Raw genomic sequence first — 22,393 nt, forward strand, 5'->3', positions numbered from 1 at the left:
AATTTCGAATAGTAAAATTGGAAAAAGAGAATATAAATCATGGTGAATAAACAGTTGCAGAAAATTCACTGGATATTTTTGACCAGTTCAACCAATGTGAACTATTAGGAAAATACATGGACACCTCATTCCCACTGGCACTCAAAGTTTCTGGTTAGGCAATTCTTAGGAATATGAAGAACAAGATGAAAAAATAAGGAATGATATCAATTGCAAGAAAAAAAATGGAGAAGGATCCAAGCAAATTTCTTCATTGGGCTGCCAAAAATATTCGGCTTACTACAGTGCGGAGACTTCTTTCCCACAAGGCCACTCATGTGAATAGTAGGGATGACGATGAGTATACCCCTCTTCATTAAGAAGCGTACAGTGGACAATTAGACATTGTCAGTGAGTTGGTGTCTCAAGCGGCACATGTAATAACTGTAGATGACTGGACACACCTGCACAGTGCATATACGTGGAATAATACCAGAATGACTTCTTTATTACTTCATCATGATGCAGATACCAATGCCCAACTAAAGGCCTCTTGTCCCCCTTACATATTGCTGGTGAGAATTGAGCTAGCAAAGATACCCTGAATCTCCTTCTGTTGAACCATTATATAAAACCAGGCCTGGAGAACAACATAGAAAAAATTGCATTTGATATTGCCAAAAGGATAAGTATGTATCACTACCTCTATGAAGTTGTGGAAGGCTGTACAAATTGTTCACCTATGTCCTAATGGTCGGGTTAAGTTTCTTAAATTTCAAAAATGCAAGTCGATCTTTTGTGTCCCTACAAAATATTTTCACAATCTAAATAAGAGCAATATATTTTATTTTGGTCTGTCATGGGGCTTGAACTCTGGGCCTGGGAGCTATCTCTGTGCTCTTCAGCTCAAGGTGAGCGCTCTACTACTTGAGCCTCAGCTCCACTTCCAGTTTTCTAGTGGTTTATTGGAGATAAAAGTACCACAGACTTTCCTTCCCAGGCTGCCTAGGAACCATGATCCTCAGATCTCAGCCTCTTGTGTAGCTAGCATTATAGGCATAAGCCACATGTGCCGGCAACACCAATATTTTACTGTAAAAATTCATGGATTCTGCGGAATTCTTCCAAGTGAATTGCCTGCATTGGATGTCAAAATGTATTTAATAGTTTTTGTATACATGTATAATGATTTCTCCAGAGTTTGTGATTTTTTAATCAGAAACAATTTTAACTTACCTGTTGAAATGAGTAGTACAGAAACTAAAATATTTCTGGTGCTTGTCTGAAAAAGTATATTTTAAAATATTCTATATTCTATGTTTGCATAATGTTCATAATTTATTTTATTTTCTCCTAGATATACTTTGAATTCTACATTATTTTATAATATTTAGGTTCATTAATGTGTCCTTTCTGATTGCATTCCATATAGAAACAGTTTGATTCTTTTTTTTCTAGGTCTTAATATTATTTTTCTTTGGGATAAAATGACAATGTTGTCTAATTTGAAAAGTTTTGTAAAGTTTATGCTTTGTAAACGCCTTTCTGAGGTGAATATTTAATACACTGATGTCAACCTAAATTTAATTATATGAATTACGTGTATTGTTACAGTTGTAATTTTATAATCAACTTTTTAATAACTGTTTTTCATTTCTTGCATCTGAAGAATGAAACATATGGAATACTTCTCAAATTTTCATATTATCCTTGTGCAAGTGCCATGTTAATCTCTGCATTGTAATTTGAGTATTCATGCTGCTGAAGCATGTAGTATCCTCTAAATTTAAGTAGTTAATGATGCAATCTTTATACAAGCCTATATAGGCTTGGGTGTCTACTTGTAACAAGGAAACAGTAATGTTCCTAACAATGCTATCGATCTTATTTCCCTAAAATTCTGTGAATAGTAGAAATAATTATATTGATCAATCGATTGCTCACATTTGCAAATTTTTTGTCAATGACTATCTTAAGTCTTTTTATTTGGAATTTGATCATACTCTCAATTATTTATAGATAGGTCCAAAGGTGATGGCTTTTTCAAGTACTTATTTATCCAACTGTGTTAGCTATGTGGACCTAATGGATTCAAAGTAAGCGTTGCTTAAGAGCTACTTCTAAATTTCTTCAGCTGATATTTTCCCAAATGAGGTGTTACTGGCACAAATGTCTACCTGAGCCTTTACCCTTCTTCCATGTGGGAACAGACCAACCAGAAAATCATACCCTGACAGCATAGATTGTCTTACTAGAACAAAACTAATCTTGGTTACAAGGGATCATAGAGAGATGAACAGTTCAAACAGAACTGTTCAGACTAGAAGGTATTTTATCAAAATATAATTGTTTAATATACCTTCCATTTCAAAAGTAGCTAAAGCCAAGAAGGTGAAAAAATTGTTCATATGCATGATTACTTAATGTCCTGGCCTGTCTACCATCCAACCAGGCAGGAACTTACACTACTGCCTTTTTATCACCAAATATTTTCATAGTTGCAAGAGAAGTCCATATGTTTCTCCTTGTTATTAGGCATTAAATTGATACTGTTTTAATCACAGTGTTTCCTCTTGCCTCCATGCTGTAAATCTACAAACGATAAAGCTTTAGGTCTAACTTTATCAAACACTAAGGTAGAAATAATGGAATAATACTTTAAAACAGAGTTGCCTTTGATACAGTAACTACAACAGAACAATGCAAACCTGTGCCTTTTAATTATATTATATATAATTATGTATTTTATATTTATATGTGCTGATTTTATATTTCACACAGTAAAACTTACTAGAATTAGTTGATATTTTGGCAAATAAATTGATATTTATTTATTCTAGTAAATAGAATTGGAATATAAATAATTAGGTTTAAAATATATATTAGAATATAAAAAGTATCAATGCAATGTCTTTAGTATAAACTTGTGATACATTTTAACTTTTCTTGGTCTTCTGAATCCACATGGTAAAAAAAAAAATGTTTCCCTCTAATCTATAATGCATTTTACTCTGCTGCTCTGTTTATTGTTTTAACTCTCTTGTCCCAAACTGTTTTTCTCCATATTTTGGAAGCATTCCTATTGATTATACCCAAATTTTGCTAAGATGTCTAAAAAAACATTATTCTTCTGCAGTCCCCATGGATCCTAGGATCCCAGGTCCCAGTTATCTGCATCATCAAATAACAGGGGCAAGACTTCTCACCAAGGCCCATGCAACATGTCAGCACATAGTAATTGAAGACCAATCTCAATTTCTCATTTCCTATATTTCAGGGCCCCAATTCCTTGAGATGCAGGAATTAGCAGTAAGCAATTGTGGAATGCAAGGCAACTTAAAATGAAGAATGAAATAAAATTTGAGAGAAAGTACAGTAATTAAAACATGCAACTTATAGATGACCAGCCCATATGAGTGAACAAGTTCACAAAGTGTCAAAAGATTATTTTTAATACCCCTCCCCTATGATTAATGAAAGATTTTATTCCAACATAAGTGGGCCAAAAAATAGTTCCTTGAAGGATAGATCCATAATTGGTCTACCAAAGCCCGGAAAACTTGACTTAGAAGTCAAATGTAATTCAGAAAAATATTTGAAGCACTAAGGGGTGCTTCAAAACACTGGGACTTCAGTACAACATGGTTCTGTGGTATAAAAATGTCACTCTCAAACCAATGATAATCTACATTTAATCTTCTGAAAGTGTATTCCTTTTCAAATAAACTTTTTAAAATCACATTCGTCAAAATGACATTTTACAAGTTGATGATACTTAGTGACATTACAAGTTTTTTAAGTGTAGGGAGCAAGTTACAATAGAGTTGAATTATTTACACAGCACTAATGCCAAACACGTTCAACCATTCATTAAAGTGTAGAAATAGTACCACCCACAATTTGTGTTTTTCAGTAAGGGCCTTCCAGAAATGTGTTAAATAGGTTAGCCTCCTAAATTTCAAACCCAAACGTGAGCTAATAAATTTCATCATTTAATAAGGTACACTTTAAAAAGTCACAAATAGTTGCCTTATCATATGTTATTTTATGTTTTCCTTCTGTCTAATATAGTAAGAAATATGACTTTAAGTCTTGAATATGGGTATTCATCAGAGATATGACAAACATAATATCTGTCTTCTATTTTTATCATATTCCTCTTTTGGAATAAATTTTAATTTTCTTCTTTTTCCAAAACTTATAGGCAGTAGAAAATATTATTCCATGTAAAATAAAAGAATCACACCATTGTACAAAGCCATTTATAAAAATTCGTAGTTAGGAATACATTCTAAGCCATTTTTTTAACTTTCTTTTTGTCTAAAGATTAATCTTCCAAATGGATGAGAATAAAGTCTTGTTTAGGTGCTTCACCTCCCCAGTCTCCAGCAAATTGTTGCTGCAGATGAATCAATTATGGAAATATAAGCTGACATCAGTTCAAGAATATGCAGGATTGAAAGTCCATGGAATGCATATAAACCATTCAAAGTATTAATAGACAGTTTAACACAATGACTATCAGGAAGTTGAAACCAGAGAAGAATTATAGTAAAGACATAGAATGAATGAAAAATGAACAAGGGGCAAGTACAGCTAGAATATTCAATGTACACACATGATAAAGGAAGTGGAAAATTGGAAATAAATCTTGGAGAATGGGTTGGTTGAGAATGATGGAAGGAGTGACTCAGATCTAGGAGCGTTGGACAATTAGATGGATATATTTAATTGTAAAACAATTGCACAACCTTTTAAAATTCAGTTAAAAAACACAAGAAACAAAAAACAGAAAAATCACAACCAAACAGCAATCTCCAGAGAGTATGAATATGACCTCTCAAAATTTTAATCAATTAATGAAGGGCAGTCTTGGGAAAAGCAAACAAAACTGTTCAAAGAGAGAAGTTTGGGATAGGGGAGAATTTTCAACAGAATTAAATAGATTGTCTAAGGTTATAAATCACCTACATCTGCTGCAAATAGTATCTTTCTTCTACGAGTTTTCTGTCTGAACTGGATAATCCAGTTCTGAGACACATTTGGTAGCTTGTGAGGTTAGTGTGGAAGAAACAAGATCATGAACCCATTACTCCGCTGGAGAGAAAACAATACTCTATATTTTCTCTAATATCTCTTCACTACTCTTTCTTCATACTTTTAAGTCAATTGATTTTGAATTATATTTTTCCTTCTTTCTTCTGGCAAAGTAATTCATTAAATATTATTTGCCATTTTCTTCTTTCATGCTGTTTAATTGGCCATTGATATTTAATGAGTCCATTAAATATCCCTCTTGCATTTGGTTGCCATGAAACAACATTTATGTTAATGAGGAGAAATCTAATGTAAAACTTTGTCTCCAGAATACAGCCCTAGAAGCTGTGATCACAAATATTCAGCTATTTTTTTTCTTTTACCTTAAAAGACTTCTTGTGTCTAAAGTGCCCACAAAAATAAGTACTCCATCACTTGTTGGTTCAATCAGAATTGTCTAAGCTCAAAAATATATTTTCCTAACAAGATGCTTATAGGAAACAAAAAACACTGCACTTTTATCTTCTCTCTTAAGATTCTCCTTAGATACCATATCAGGAACAGTGAAGTTATTCTAGGCAAAATTATTTCAATAGATTATTTTTCTCTTGGTCTTGAATTTGTTCACCAAGATGTCTGGAGGACAATAGAGTTAAATGACCCATACCTTGGAAGACAGTGTCTGTTACAAAAGGACAATGCTTTTATGTCCTATTTCTATGTCCTCCTTTTAGCTCTTGCCGGAGTTCCAATTAATCACAGCTTCTTGGCTTCATGTCTAGTGAAGCTGAAGGACTATATGGGCTCCACCACTGTTAAATCTTCATTATTTCTCTTTTAAAACTCTTTAAATTGCCTCATTTGGACGTGGAATTTATTTTCATGTCTTCATTCAATCAGTTCTGCATTGTAGTGAGCCAAATAGGCTCTGTAAACTCACTTTAGGGAGTAAAAATACTAACACAATTTATATCAAAAAGTTTTGGCCTCCCTTCACTGCTGAATACAATATGCTTAGCTAAGTCTTCTAACAAAACTTTTTTTATTAACTTTTCCATTTGCTCAATTCTTTTCTGAACTTTTTGGCATATGTAATAACAGAAGTATTCACTATCTCATATTAATAAGGATATTACTTTTGTGAGCCATTTAGAAATGTGAAATCATTGGTTTGAAGTATCCAATCAGATTTTTTTCTGTGTTTCACTGCTTCACATCCAAAGACATTGTGGAAAGTGTTATAAACAAAAATGTGTAATCCCAACACCTTCTTTCATTGTGAAGGGCACTTTCTCCCTAAATTGTTTGACTCAAATTATCTTTTTCAGAGAATTGCTCTTTGGTAATTAAAGGTAAATTCACAAATTTTGATGCCTTATTTTTTAAGAACTTTGAATTTAAATTCCAATACAACCTTGTGTCAAACAGTGAAAATATATTTCCTGGGTAAGGATAATTCCAAGGGACCCTACAGGATTTACAGGTTTGTTTGTTTAGTGTGAAAAAGAGCCATCTTCATCCACATTGTTCCCTCTCTACTAAGTCTCATTGGATTTCTTTGCATGAAAACTATTCTTCCAGGCAATTTAAATTTTTGTAATAGGCTAAGTTGTTAAAATTTTGAACAATTAAAATTTACCTGTCATAACTTTAAAACTCTTGAAAATCCTTTATCAGAACCGTGAATTCACCAATCCTAATTCCACCATTACCATCAAAAAGTTAACATGTTATTTTCATGATATATTATCCATGCAGCTATTATATTCCAGTGGCTTTGTTATGCATATATATAACCATATTAGCTGATGCTAAGCAAAATTAATTCCAAGATATGGAACCAGATTTTTTCATTTGTGGTTGTTGTTTTTGATGAACTATGTGATTTCTGTTTTCTTTGGGTTTTCCCCCTATGGTTTATCCTTCCGGTATATCATTTTGTATTGTATAAACATTTACCTTAATTAGCGAAGGGAAGAGGAAAAGCATAATGGTGAGACAAAGGACAAAAGGCAAACCAATGCAATAGCAATACTCACAAGACAATATATTGGAAATGTACATTACAACTTGTGAGGGATGAAGGGATGAAGGAAAACTATGAGAAAATGAGAGAAGGTTAACAAATTTGAAAAGTTATGATTTAATACCTTACAATTACTGTAACCCCACTGTACATCACTTTGATAATAAAATTGAAAAATAAGCTGCATAAAATATAATTTCACTGTATTGGCACAGGAAATAATATTCTTTATGTAGTAATATTTTAAAAATCAATACTATTTGGCATCTAATTTGAATTAATTACCCCTTATTTATCAGAGGGTGATCAACTTGAATGTTATCCAACTAGACAATATTTTCACAATATACTTGCCAAAATTTTCAAAAAAGAATAAATTTAGTACTTTCTCATTCTAAAACAGAAAACTGTTTAATGCTATGGAAACCCATAACTTTTAAAAGTAAGTAAGTTGTTAAGAGGACAGAATATATGTGTTCTTCAAAATTCCTATGACTAATAACTACTCATTTTTAAATTCTTAACATTTCTGAGAGATTCCAAACAGTACCTGTTTGCATGTTATATAATTCTGCAATAGCTGTAGTTTCCAATGGGGTGTTACAGACTGAGAAGTCAACAGAAAAATAGCCACATTCTGGTAGAGGATAAAACTATGAAGCATATGTAATAATTAATTCTTCAAGAGTAAGCTATTGTTTATCAGATTAAGCTATTATTTCTATGACCATCAATCCCAAGATTTATGCCATAAAGTCATCCTAGCCCAACAGTTTCCAACTTTTAAGGGGCACCTTAAAATTCCTTAATTCACATCATGAATACCTTATCTCTATTTTGAAAAAAATACTACACCTCTGCTAATGTGACGCCCTCCTTATTCTGAAAAGAACACTACAATACATTGAGCTGCATCATTTTTCCTCCGCTAGTATTCTTGAGATCAGAACACTTGCAAATATTTTTTATATTTATACTTTTTTAACTATCATAGATATTCAGGATGCTAAGATAAAAAAAATATGTTTCAAAGCCCACCCAGGCAGGAAAATTTCTTAGAATCTTATCTCCAAAAAAATTCTCCACAAAAGCCAGACTCAAGTGGCACTGAGGTTGAAGTGGTAGGGCACGAGACTTGAGCATCAACAGGCTCAGAGACACTGTCCAGGCCAAGAGTTCAAGCTCTAGGATGAACCAATAAAACAAAAACAAAATTGAAAACAAACCCCAAACCTAGCATTTTTCTCCATGTATACAGAGGCACGTAAATAAGGAAATGACTTCCTGTGTTACATATAGGTAGAAGAAAGAAGATGTCACACAATTACTCTCTTCATACCATATTAAACCAAATCCTTAAAAAATTGGTTTTTCTAAATGTATAAATTAATGTCATCCATTTTTTGGCAACTCTGTCTAGATTATTCACATTAACATAGTGTACATGAACTGTGGGAATTATCTATTAACTATGTTCTAATTATAACTCTCTTGAAAGAATATCTAGACAAATAGAATGCCAGAATCATTTGTGAATTTTTCAATTAATCCCTCTACTTAAAAATAATTTTGTAGTATACTATAGAATATGAAATTACAAACAAAACCAAAAAATATATTTTAAATCTAAATTCTAATTTAACAAGATCTACAAAGTCCTACATTAGATGAACTTTGCTATTTCTCCAGATTTAAGCTTTTGTAATACTTCAACATTAATTTGGAATCCAACAGAATGAGGCTTACTTACTTTTGCAAATTTTTGGATGGGAATCATGAGCTATTTTTCATCTAGGAATGTTCTGTAATGATGAGAGCATTTAAAACACAAGTGAGGATATATATGAGTTGCATTCAATAGGAAACTTGACTTCTCAAATCATAATGACAAAATTAGCCCAAACTTCCAACTGTGTATTCCATTTTTGTTGTTTGGTTTGTTTTACTGAGACAAAATTATTCTACCTGGTCCAGGGAAGGTATCGTTATGTAATTCCACTCTCTATTCTCCTGTTTGAGTGCTATAATTCCAAGCTTGTAGCACTTTGCCCTGCCATAGTTTGTTTATTTAATCTAGAAACAGACTAGCAATTCTGAACTTCTCCTATGATCTTATCCACTAGACTGAATGCTCAGACTGTTTATGTACTATTTTCAAAGATGTTTTAACATTTGACACAGGATATGAACATTTTCAGATGCACCTGCAGGGTTCCCTGACTCATTCTACCATGGATCTTATAATAATAATGATTACTTAACTCTCTTACTATCTCTGTCCCTACCTATGTAATATTCTCAAATTCTGGGGGAAAGATCACTTGAAGGCTTTCTAATATTTAAAATTATCATTTGATTCTAATCTTACTCAGGACTTATTTTCTATTGTTTTCTAACTTTTCTACATATTCTAAGAGTTGTTTCATTTGTGTCTTTTTGTGTGCACCTATAAGTGCCTCTGTGTGTATGTGTATGTTCGAATGTATGTATGCAAAAACCTAAAGCTCTTATTCAGCAATGTTGCTCTTGACTGGTATTCCAGCTTTTGGCTGATTAATTATAGGTAGTGTCTCAAAGCCTATGCTGTCCAAGCTAAATGCAAATTGAACTTCCCAGACTCCTTTACATTCTTAGGTTTTATTTTTCCAGGAGTATCAACTTTTAAACTTCAAACACTTTTGTGAGTGTAAAGTCTAACGTGTAGCCCAGATTTTTAACTCAAGAATTCATATAAAGATAGATGAACATATACATTACATATCCTGAGTGTACACTGTTAGAAATGTGATCCTAAACCAAGTTGTTGTGAAATCTGAGGATTGGGGTTTAAAGCCAGCACCGGTAGGAAAGTCCTGGAGACTCTTTTCTCCAATAATTACTAGAAAATTGGAAGTGGCACTGTGGCTCAAGTGGAAGAGCACTAGCCTTGAGCTGAAGAGCTGAGGGACAGCAACCTGTCCTATGTTTCAAGGGCCACAAACAACAAAAACAACAACAAAAAGAATATAAGAAAAGGAAAGAATAAGAAATGTGATCTTAGCCACCAGGTTCATTGCTGGTATAATTCCTGTTCTCTCAAGATGGATTCTTTTTTTCCAGTTACATCTACTCTCCTATATCTGACTTGCATTGGAAACAGAATCATTCTTCCATTCTCCTTTTTGCACATTTACGTGATTAGCAAGCATAATTTAGAAAGGCAGTGGCCTCATGCTTCATGTTCCACATAGGAGTAATGCTTTCTCTATATTATTCCCATAAATCTACATATTGGATTTGGCTTTATTTTTCAATGTTTTCTTATTTGTTGAGTCTTCTATATTTTATTGAACACTTGTACATAAACACAGAACTTCTTTTTCTCCTATAGTTGCTATTGTTTCTCTTACTCTTAACTCATGTACACTTGGGAAATTAATGTACAGCACATAGACTCACAAAAATGATCTGAGAACCTTCTTCCCATTTAAAATTCACCTTAATTGACAGAACACATAGGAAGTTTGAACAAAATGTTCTCATGGATAATGTATTTATAAGCAATTTAAATTTCATTTCTCTTTACTAAGTTGTCTCTGAAACACATGTTACCTCATGGCCAAAAGTATCCTTGTGCTATTTCAATGAAGCCAGAAAACATTCATTTATTTCTGGAGCAGCACCATAGATTGTTACTGGAAGTAAGTGGAAGTAACTGTTACTGGATGTGGAAACTGATCCTAGGAGAGGAATTGAATATAGTGAAATGACAAAGTTCAAGTTAACTATTGCTTTCCTTTTTACTATATAAGAAAAGGATCCTAGGCTGGAAGGAAACTCTGTCCCTGACTTTTGTGAGTGTGTCCTTTACTCATATAAAACTTGTCTGTGAACTTCTGGTTGAGAGTATAAGGAAACAATATGTCATTTGAAGGCCAGTATAGAACAAAAGGAAGTCACTTTATTTTAAAAATGTTCTATTGCAAAGAAGCAAAGATATGGAGGTTTTGAAGTGTCTTATGGATGGATGTTTCACTCCTGAGATGATTCTCTTGTTGCAGGAATCAGTTATCAATTCCTTTAGTCAAGTCCTGAGTTTTACATAGCAATAAGGATTCCAAAAAAGCAGGATCCAGTGAGTATGATCAGCAAAAGCAGCCTATTTTCGGACCACCACTATTTTAAGGAGAGTCCCAAAGAAATACCCAGGGTTTGTTTTGTTTCCTTGTTTATTTAGTTTGTGCTGGTTCTGGGGCTTGAACTTAGAGACTGGCCCCTGTCCCTGAACAGTTGTCTTTCTTTCCAAAGTGGCCCAAACCAATACTCCGCTGCTTGAGCCAAACCTCCACTTCTGGCTTTTTTGGTGTTTAATTACAGATAAGTGTTTGACAGACTCTCTTGCCTGGGTTGGCTTTGAACTAAGACAGTAAGAAATCTAAGTGACCTCAACTGTATGTACTTCTCTTTTGAACCAAGAAATATTAGATGAAGTTTATTATAAAGTTACTATTTGACAATTTTTAAAAAAGAGAATATGTTTAGCAAAGAAGCCATAACAAATAACTCAGCAAAAGTAGGTGCACTACTAAATCATTTGGGAAGATTACTATTGACTTCATCATTCCTTTGAGGGAAACTTAAAGCCATATTTGTAATTTTTTGTTGGTTGTGATTATTGAATATTGATCCTGGGCATTGTCTTACAGCTTTTCAGCACAAATTGAGCACTCTACCTCTTTAGCTACAGCACCACATCCGAGTTTCTGGAGTTAATTGAAGGTAAGTGTTTCATGGACTTTCCTGACCAGGCTGGCTTTGAACCACAATCCTCTGGTCTCAACCACCTCAGTAGCTAGGATTACAGACATGAACCACCAACACCCGGCTCATATTTGCATTTATGTGCACTTAATGTCACTATGTAGACAAAGAATGTAAATCTGAACCAAATGATGTGACATTGAAGCTTGTCAGAATGATTGAGTTAGCAATAAATATGTCCTCCTTTCCCATTTTGTTACATTAATGACCCATGAGCCATGGGACTCTTACATTAGCATCCTCTTTCATCTTTGTAGGTGTATTTAGTATCAGAAAATGTTCACAGAGAAATATAGAAAGACAGATTTTTAGAAAGCAAAGTAGATCAGGTATGAAAGAACAGCATAGAAGGAGGTACATTTATCACACAGAGATTAAGAACTAGCCTAGGAGATTTTGAATGTTAAAGGGCAATGAAGAATAAGCCTAGCTGATAACTAGTTCTTAAATATCCAAAAATGGTTTCCTAGAACGGTTTCTGCTATACCTTAGTTACTATCATTTTTTCTTTCCATCTGGAGTTATTCCTTCTCTTCTGTCACAACTGTTAATTAGCCTCTGCCCTTTTGGTGCGATGACTTGCCAAAAGAGTTTCCAAATCTCACTTAGACTGTTGTTGTTGTTGTTGCTGTTGTTGTTTTGGCAGTCCTCGAGCTAAAACTCAGCACTTGGGAATTATTCCTCAGATTTTTTTTTCCTCAAGGCTAACCATCCACCATTTGAGGCACAGGACCACTTCCAGTGTTTTCTTTTCAATTTATGTGGTACTGAGGAATTGAACCCAGGGTTTCATGCATGCTAGGCAATCACCATACCATGAAGCCACATTCCCAGAACCCGAAATGACTTTCTTAAGATGGCATTACATTTTCATTCTGTAACTATGTATCATAATTTTAACCAGAAATTTTTGCTAGAAAAGAACATTGAACACAGTACTGAGTCCAGTAAGGCTAGTTGGGCAATGGATTACTGTCACAGTGTAGGCAGGGCACAGAGGGATTTACCTCTTGGAGCTGGTACAACAGAGTGAGCAAGACAGAGCCTGACCCACAGTCTACCTCCAGAATGAGAGGGCCACCTTGGTTCCAACCATATGGGGATGCTGGGCCACCTCCTCCAGCACCCATTGAATCAGTTCCTGAGAGAGAAAGAGAAAGAAAGTAGGTCAGAATTACACTTAAGCCAGGTGCCGGTGGCTCAGGCCTATAATCCTAAGTACAATGGAGGCTGAGATATGAAGATGGTGGTTTATAGCCAGCCCGGCAGGAACATCTGTGAAACTCTTATCTCCAAAAACCACCAGAAACCTGGAAGTGGTGCTGTGACGCAAGTGGTAGAATACTAGCTTTGAGCTGAGGAGCTTGGGGAGCTGCCCCAGGCCCAAAGTTCAAGCCCCATGACTGAAAAGAAGTGGACTTCCCACCACAAGAAGTGGACTGAATAGCGCCCATTGTCCTAAGGAGCATGGCAGAGAAGTCAGGCCGAGCTTCCTGTCAGCTAGGAGTCATTAGTAGGTCACCTGGCTTCTCTGTGCCTCAGTTTCCCCAGCTTCAAAAGTGAACAAAATGAAGGATCCTGTTACGCATGGGGATAGGGTAATAAAGAGAGCCATGTTTTGTTTCATAATCCTATACCTGTTTCACCATTAATAACACACACCATCTGAGATCTTTCTGGGAATCTTCCTATCATATGGTCACAGAATTGCCAAGAAAAGGATCAGATGGCCCCTCCCTCTGTGCCTGTCCCTGTTCCAGATATCCCTCTGTATTAATCCTTTGTTTCCTCAACTGTACCATGAGGAGATTGAAGTCCAACGGTTGAGGCCCAACCCAAAGCTTCACGTCTGGTCAAGAATCGGCTGCTGTGGACTTTGTTTGGGACAATCCATCTAAACTAATGACTGAGTGTGGTGCTACATGTCTACCATCCCAACTACAGAAGACCGGGCCTGGTGGCTCATGCCTGTCACAGATAGGAGGACCATGATCCAGCCCAGCATGAGCATATATTACTTCTCCATCTCAGAAATGCCCAAGACAGAAATGCTTGACTCGCATGGTAGAAGACCTGACTGGCAAGCCTAAGGTCTTTAGGTCTAACCCTAAAATACCAAAAAGAACCAGAATCCCAGTGCCAGAGGCTCATGCCTATAATCCTAGATACTCAGGAGGCTGAGATATGAAGATCACAGCTCAAGATTTAAGATAGGGTTGGCCTCGCCCATCAGACATCATGATGAGAAGACCCAGAGTCTGACCTATGATGTTGCACTCCATACCAGCAGAACTCGTATCCTTACTAAGTGTTGGTCATGGTCTCTGTCCCCTTGGGAAGCCATCCCCTGCAGGCCAGACTCCCAGGTCCTCCAAATATCCCACTGCCACCAATCAGGCTCAAGGGAGTACCCAGCCCCATTGCACACAGTTCCCTTGTTCTTGTAATTTAACAGTGCTGGGTCCCCTTCAAGCCTCTCACCTTTCCAGGCCCCCAGACCTCAGCTGTGAAGCCCATACCTGCCTCAAAGATAGCAGGTAGAAGTTACCAAAGCATTCTGCCTCCTTGTTACAACCCAATTCTACACACACACACACACACACACACACACACACACACACACACACACACACACACACATCCAGACTGGTGACAGAAGACTCATCCATGCAGCACCTGCAATTTGCCAACTGATCACTCACCTGAGCACAGTCAGGCTGTACAAGGAAAAAGATTATCTCTCTCTCTCTCTGTCTCTCTATGTTTCTCTCTATGTGTTTCTCTGTCTTCAGGGGAATCGTTGACCGAACACAGAACACAAGAGCTCACACAGGAAGGGTGTCTATATTCTGCATCCAACACCTCCAATCCCCAGAAAAAAAGAAAAAGACCCCAGAAGGCAGGTGTAGACATGCTCCTCCCTACCTCTGACTAAAGCCACCAGGTTTTCACCAGGGAGAGGAGGGGTGAAGATGTGAGGCAGTGTGGCTCCCACTACTCCAGGCCAAGGGATCTGTGGCGCCCACTCCTCACCCAACCATATATCTCCTGGTTTCCTGGGACACTAGCCTCTGGGGATGGGGGTGAGATCCTCGGGTCAACACCCACCCCTACCCCTGGGGCACATTTGTGGCATGGCGTAGGCCAGACTGTGGGGCACAGGGGAGGCGCGGGTCCAGGTCAGAGAGGAGGTGATATGGGGTGCAGGGTGCAGGGATGTGTGGCAGCCACTCACATGTGTTGCTGGCAGAAGCTGTTGGGAGCTGCTACAGGTGGGGCAAGCAGCAATGGCAGAGGCATGACACACGCTCAGGCCCTGAGCAGAGGACAGGGGAGCCAGGACCAGGTCAGGGCAGCAAGCTGGCTCGTGGCACACCATTGCACCATTGCCTGAGGAAACCATGGGTCTGAGCCCACAGCACCAGGTTTGAAATGCTGCTCCATGGGGAAGGGGGGGAGGGGGCCAGAGTTCAGGCAGGCACATGATGGGCCTGAGGAAGCCCTTTCCTCCTAGGCCTCGAGTATTTTACTCAGCCACCTCTACCTTTCTCAACTGCTGGTAGTGGTGTCAACAAACAGAGGGAATCATGGTGCTACTGGTCGGCATGGAATGTGGGTGTGGCCACCATTCTTGTATCCCATTGGTCAGAAAGAACCATGAAACAATGGTGGTGTGGCTGGAATCGTGTGATGCAGGCAGAATGGGAGGAGTCAAAATGACGCAGCCCATTTCCCAGGGAACTCTGTCCATGCCAGTTGGGCACAAGAGGGTGACCTGCTTTAGCCGAATGGCTGCACAGATTGTTGTCTATGTCTGTTTGTTCCCAGACCTTGAACTCAGGGTCTGGGCACAATCTGTGAGTTGCTTTTGATCAAAGCTAGCTCTCTACCACTGGATCCACATGGCTTTACTTCTGGCTTTGTTGGCACTAGTTCGACAGGAGTCTCAAGGGCTTTCCTGTCTAGGGTGACTTTGACCATGATCCTCCTTTCACAACCTTGTAAGTTTTAAGGAAGACTCCTGAGAGCCACTGATGCCTGGCTAATCATTGGTTTTGCTGATGTTCTTGGACAGACCTGTGAGTTCCCTATCCTCAGGTTGAAGTGGTAGGAGCTGGAGCCCACAGTTTGAATCCTGGTCCTACCACCAACAAATGGCAGGAGATCCTATGAAACTCATTCCTATTCATATGACTACCAAAGGAATGTGATGTATATCATGATTAAATGGGCAGTACTTGAATGATTTGAGGATAAAACTATACGCAATTACATTATAGGACACTGGTCGATATTAATTAATACTTTATGAAGCATTTAAACAATCACATTCATTAAATGGAGGCCAAATGAAATACCTATGAATTGGGCATCACATAGCATGGAGATGCTATTTTTTCTCCTGCCAGGACTGGAATTTGAACTGGTGGCCTAGGTATCCCTGCTGTTGCACTGTGTAGAAAGGGGAAACTTGTCGCTACCGCCTCGACCACCAAGGAAGACGTGACACCGAACTCCTCTCTGCAGTTTATTCAGGACCTTTGAGCAATCTTCTGACCCAACCCCGGGGAGAATTCCCCACAGCCTTAAGTACCCGCTGGGTAGCCAACCCTGATACACCACGTGGGAACCACCAATAGGTTCAGGTGCACGGAAGCAAGCCAGATTCTTTGCCTTAGCCATATAAGGAGTTGTTTACCACAGAGAGCACTCGCCATCGGGAAGGTGGAGGGCGGAAGCCAGCACCATCTTCCAGGTGCGGCCTCTCGCAGCTCTCTACAGTTCCCCCTTTTTTGTTTAAAGAACACAGATGAGAACAGAGGTCTGATCCCTGTTGTGCAATGCAAGGACTGCATACAAGCCTTCTCCCAGAGGGCACCTTCTCTAGGGATGATTCAGCCTGTCCATTGATTCGTTTTTCACAAGGACGGGAAAAGGCGACTCGAACCCATGTGCAATCAAACATGCTCTCCTCGAGGGCAAAACTCATGCCTCTCGACTGCAATACTTTGGCATTGCAATCTGTGTTCATTGTTTTAGGGTGGCAAGCCACGCTTGGGGGGACTGACCTGCTCCAATGGTTGTAAAGGCTTGGATAATCATGGCTGCACTGCGACACTGAGAACCTCTAATTTGGCAAATGCACCACAGACATACCAAGGAGACTAACACCAGGAGGCCTGTCAGGGCTCCCAAAGCCGCCCACTCCTTAAGATGATTCATAGCAGCGGAGATCCATGAAGATAACCCCTCCGCCAATCCGGCATCCACTCGTGTCGAGTTCACCGTGACGATGGCAACCCTGAGCTGTTCCATCAGGCTGTCGAACTCCCCAGTTCAATTACCTAAAAGATAACTAGACAACTGTTTAGACAAATTTGCAGCGTTTTTTGAATAGGTTTTTTCCTGGGCCTGAACACTGGGCCTGGCACTGTCCCTCAGCTCTTCAGCTCAAGGCTAGCGCTCTACCACTTGAGCCACAGCGTCACTTCTGGCTTTTTCTTTTTGCTTATGTGGTGCTGAGGAATCAAACCCAGGGCCTCAGGCAGGCAAGGCAAGCGCTCTACCACTGAGCCACCTTCTCAGCCCCTTCTGGGTTAATTGCACCACAGCAGCAGCTAATCCAGCATTAGTTAGTGGTCCGCCCAGCTCTCTGCAAACTTTCATCCATGCTTCTAGTCCCTTATTCTTATATAGGGTTATGGCAGCTCTGCATTCCTTAGTGCATTGCTCATAAACAAGCTGTTTAATTAATGGCATGGCTGCGTCTGGGTCACCAAAAATTCTGCCAGAGGCCTCGACCATATGGGCAACAAAGTCCGAAAACGGCTCCATAGAGCCCTGCAGGATTATGGTGAGATTGCCACTCATCTCGCCTTTATTTGGTAAGGCCTTCCATGCCTTTATGCCAATTTTATTGATTTCTTCATAAACTTGAACCGGGTAGCCTATCTGCTGATTGGCAAATCTCCCCTGTCCAAGCAGCATATCTCTGTCCCAAGCTGGGTTTCCCGCAGCCTGATTGGCCGCAGCCTCTTCACTAGCAAATTCAATCAAAAAGACCTTCCAATCTAAATACTGACCTGGGCTCAAACAAGCTCGTGCGAGCCCACTCCAATCACCGGGTGTCATGCAGTGTCTGTTTAGGGCCTTCACCTGGGCCACAGTAAAGGAGGCCATGATTCTGTATGTCCGCACAGACTCAGCTAAAGATTTTATAACCTTAAAATCTAAGGGTTCATGATACCACTGTCCCTGTGGATCCTGAAATATTGGACAGGCTAGATGTAACTCGGTTCTGACCGCTTTCCACATGCCTGGGCTGAAAGAACAGCTGGGGCTGCCACTTCCGCGGTCCTCCACATAAAGCAGAGGGGCCGAGGTTGCGGCACAGCACATGAAAGGCGTGCCCTCCTCTTTCTTATCTTTGTTTTTTCTATTTGTTGTATGAGTGATTGTAGTTCCTCTAAATCTGTAGACTCAGAGGTCTCTAGTTCAGCAAGATCGGGATATAACCCCCCCCCCCCCGCTCTCCTCCTTTTCGCTGTCTGCCCTTTCCGATCTTTCTTCCTGAAGCATTTCTAGGGCGGTCTGACCATTCTCTACCGCCTCACTGCAACGCTGGTCCTCAAGACAGCCTCTTATCAGTTTCCATATTGGTCTCACTCCGCTCTTAAGTGTTCCTTGTTCAGAGGCAAAATCTAGGTCCCTCCCTAGTTTCTCCCAAGAGGCCACCGTGAGGCTTCCGGAGACAGCGAACCATGGGGCAACGATGTCACATTCATCCAAAAATCTCTCTAAAGTACTCTTTTTTATTTTTAACTTTTTTGAGTGCAGTAGCTCATTGAGAGCCAAAAAAATTGGGTGCGAAGAAGAAGCAGCCATGTTTTAAACATTTAAAGCTGGTAAACAAACTTTTACTTTTACTTTTGGCTACTCTATTGACTAGCCCCGGGATCTCACTCTCTATCTACAGAGAAGAGCAAAAAATCCCCCCCCTCCCCCCTGCTCTTGTTGCTTACCTGGGAACTTACCGGTGCACCACCCTGACGGCAGAGAGTTCTGAGTCCTCGTTGGGGTTATGGCTGAGTCCCCGTACGGACCACCACGTGTTGCTACTGCCTCGACCACCAAGGAAGACACGACACCGAACTCTTCTCTCTGCAGTTTATTCAGGACCTTTGAGCAATCTTCTGTCCCCAACCCTGGGGAGAATTCCCCACAGCCTTAAGTACCCGCTGGGTAGCCAACCCTGATACGCCACGTGAGAACCACCAATAGGTTCAGGTGCACGGAAGCAAGCCAGATTCTTTGCCTTAGCCATATAAGGAGTTGTTAACCACAGAGAGCACTCGCCATCGGGAAGGCAGAGGGCGAAAACCGGCGCCATCTTCCAGGTGCGGCCTCTCGCAGCTCTCTACAGAAACTTGCCTCCTTGAATTCAAGAAATTCAAAGTCTCTTCCTTAGTCCTGAAATCGATGCCCACCACTAGAAAACATCCTATTTTTGTACATTTTAAATATATGATTTATATTTATATACATATGTTGATTCTATATTGCATTCAGTGTAGTTATTTATTTTATTTTTTGTTTTATTCATGTATTGACTTCTCATTTTATTGACTATTATGACTCATAGAACAGTGATTACATTGATTACATAGGATATAGGTTTGCATATGTATTGCACATCCTTCCTGACACCCAGGACTTTCACAGGAAAGGAAAACGTGTCAGCATCAACTTCTTACTACATGATTCATTTTTGGGGAGTGCTGGAATATGAACTCACAGCCTACAAGGTCCAATTCATGAATGGGTGAGTGTCAGCCTGGCATCCTGTGGCAAATTGAGCTGACAGACAGTTCTGAGTACCTGAGATCGAGTCCCAGCGGTTGACAAAATAAGAACAGATTGACATCCATATGGTAGTACACTAATAAATATATATCTTTATAGAGTGCCATAGATGTCTATACATTATTTGGTTATATAGACTACATTCCTACCAATTCTTGGGTATTTATAATGCCTCCATATAATTAATGTTATTGTTTTCATTCTTAACAAACTATTAAGTAAATCAATCAATATCCTGAAATTATTACATTCTGTAAGTAATAGTATTATTTTAATGCTTCATAAATATTAAATGAAATCAGTCTTCTGAAATGATGCTGTCTAATTTTATAGGAGCATCATTCACCATCAACTCATTCAACAGTGACATTGATAATATTACCTTGTTATTCCCATGGATGGGAACGAGTCTCTTAGTATCTCCTGCCATTGATTGGTGTCAGGACTAGGATTGAAATCAAGGCCTACATTGCCACGTGGACCTATGACTTCCTCAATAGTCTGACAACCTTCAGCAATGCAAGGTGAAGTACCCTTTGCAACAGTGTCATTCAGACTCAGGAGGGTCACCGTGCAAAGGAAGAAAACATAAAAAGGCCATCTCGCTGCATTTTTTCAGTACATTTTTGCCACACAAGGCTTGGGGGTCTAGGATCTCAGGATCTACTGTATGTTCAGTGGCTGCACCCCAGCATAGGGTGTCGAAGCTGAGGCAGAGTTACCACAACCTGAGTTCAAACCCCCTACTGAGCAAAAAATAATTAAAAGAAATTAGCTCCCTGGCTTGCAATTCACCCCATTTATTCTGCCAGGCTTTGGATTTGAACTCAAGTTCTGGGTAAATCTGCAGCACTGTGTTAGAAGGGCAAGCTCACCGTACTTGAAGATAAGAAAATCAGGCCTGTACTCTAAGCCAAAATTCAAGTCCCAGCCTTGGAAAACATACTATTTATATACATTGAAAATGCAGGGTTTGTACTTACCTATGGATGTTCAGTCCATACACGTTTGGTGTGGTTGTTCCTTGTACTTTTTGTTTTATTCATTTATTTACCACTGATTTTACTATGATGACACCCATTCCCTTTATTATATTGATGACATCCTATCACATGGAATCTAAATTTGTAGACGTGTTCTCCATCATGCCTTACAATCAGGACTCTCAGAGAAAAGGAAAAAAGTTTCACACTGGGTTTCTTACTGCATGATCCAATTGTTGGTAGTGCTGGGATCTGAACTCAGGGCCTAGCAGGACCAATTGGTGAATTGTTCAAAGTGACCACACCAGCCTGTGAGCAACAAAGGAGTTAGGCCATTCCCAGGATCTGACATTGATCCCCAGTGTGGGTCACGATAGTCATAAATTAATAATTAAAACATAGGATCAATATTTACATATATGTTTGGACAGCATCTTGCCTTTGGAGTACTTTTTCTCCTCATTTTCTTTCTTATGTAAGTATTGTGTATTTTACTGAGTAAGGTAACAAATATAACAGTGCTTACATGGAAGACAACCTATTGCCCTGGCTATAGGGTTTCCTATGCATTCTCCATCCAAGCTGTGACTCAGGACTCTCACAGGACAGGAAAATAGGTGAATCGATGGGCTTCTCACATCAGGATTCATCTTTTGGCAGTGTTGGGATTTGAACTCAGAGCCTATCAGGCCCAATTGGGGAAAGTGTCAAGGTGAGGACACCAGCTTGTGAGCAACAAAGCAGATAGGCCCTTCCCAGGACCTGACATCAAGTCCCAGGGAGGTCCAGATAGTCATGAATTCATAATTTAAACATAGCGTCTATATTTACATACATGTGTGGACAGCATCTTGCATTCAGTGCACTTCTTAATTTGTGTCGAATTCATGGAATTATTGTGCATGTTACTGAGTATGGTGACAGGTATAACTATGCGGACATGGATGACAACCTGTTCCCATATTTATAGGGTTGCCTATACATTCTACATCCTAGTGGAAGCTCAGGACTTTCACAGGAGAGGAAAACATGTTCAACGACTGGCTTCTGACAACAGAATGAATCTTTTGTCAGTGTTTGGATTTGAACTGAGGTCTGGGTAGCTCTGTTGCACTTTAGGGGAAGGAAAATCTCACCATCCTTGAAGACTACAATGTCAGGCCTGGTCCAGGGCCTGATTTGAAGCCCCAGCACGGGACAAAATAACAAGCCTGCCTTTTTAAAACATAGGATCTCTCTTTACCTACAAGTGTGGTATGCATCTTGCATTCAGTGTAGTTATTCTTTTTATTTTGTTTCTTATTCATGGATGTATTGTGTATTTTATTGAGTATGGTGATAGATATAACTATGCTGACATGGATAACAACCCATTCGAATGGTTATAGAGTTGTCTATATAGAATTCTCCATCCTCGTTGAGACCCAGTACTTTCATTGGACAGGAAAACAGGTGGATCGATTGGCTTCTCATATCAAGGTAAATCATTTGGCAGTGTTGGGATTTGAACTCAAGGCTTAGCAGGCTCAATTGGTGAATGGGTCATGGTGAACACACCAGCCTGTGAGGCACTAAGGAGGGAGGCCATTCCTAGGACCTGAGATGAAGCTCTGGTTGGGGCCAATATAGTCATAAATTCATCATTTAAACAGAGGATCTATATTTCCATACATGGATGGGCAGCATCTTGCATTCGGTGTAGTCA

At 39.2% G+C, this 22,393-nt stretch overlaps 1 long non-coding RNA gene and 1 pseudogene across 1 annotated transcript; both read right to left on the reverse strand.

Annotated features, from left to right (window-relative positions):
• Positions 1-1,652: 1,652 nt before the first annotated feature.
• LOC138804136 (U6 spliceosomal RNA) lies at positions 1,653-1,749 on the reverse strand (annotated as a pseudogene).
• Positions 1,750-8,781: 7,032 nt separating this feature from the next.
• Positions 8,782-15,182, reverse strand: LOC138804134 (uncharacterized). The gene is made up of 3 exons (XR_011365177.1): positions 15,078-15,182; positions 12,850-12,983; positions 8,782-8,844 (listed from the first exon to the last, which is right to left on the reverse strand). It is a non-coding gene; the product is annotated as an uncharacterized lncRNA (long non-coding RNA).
• Between the last annotated feature and the right edge of the window lie 7,211 nt (positions 15,183-22,393).

The sequence above is a fragment of the Dipodomys merriami genome, unplaced genomic scaffold, assembly GCF_024711535.1.
Source record: "Dipodomys merriami isolate MVZ:Mamm:240054 unplaced genomic scaffold, mDipMer1.0.p SCAF_358, whole genome shotgun sequence".
Taxonomy (NCBI): Eukaryota; Metazoa; Chordata; class Mammalia; order Rodentia; family Heteromyidae; genus Dipodomys; species Dipodomys merriami.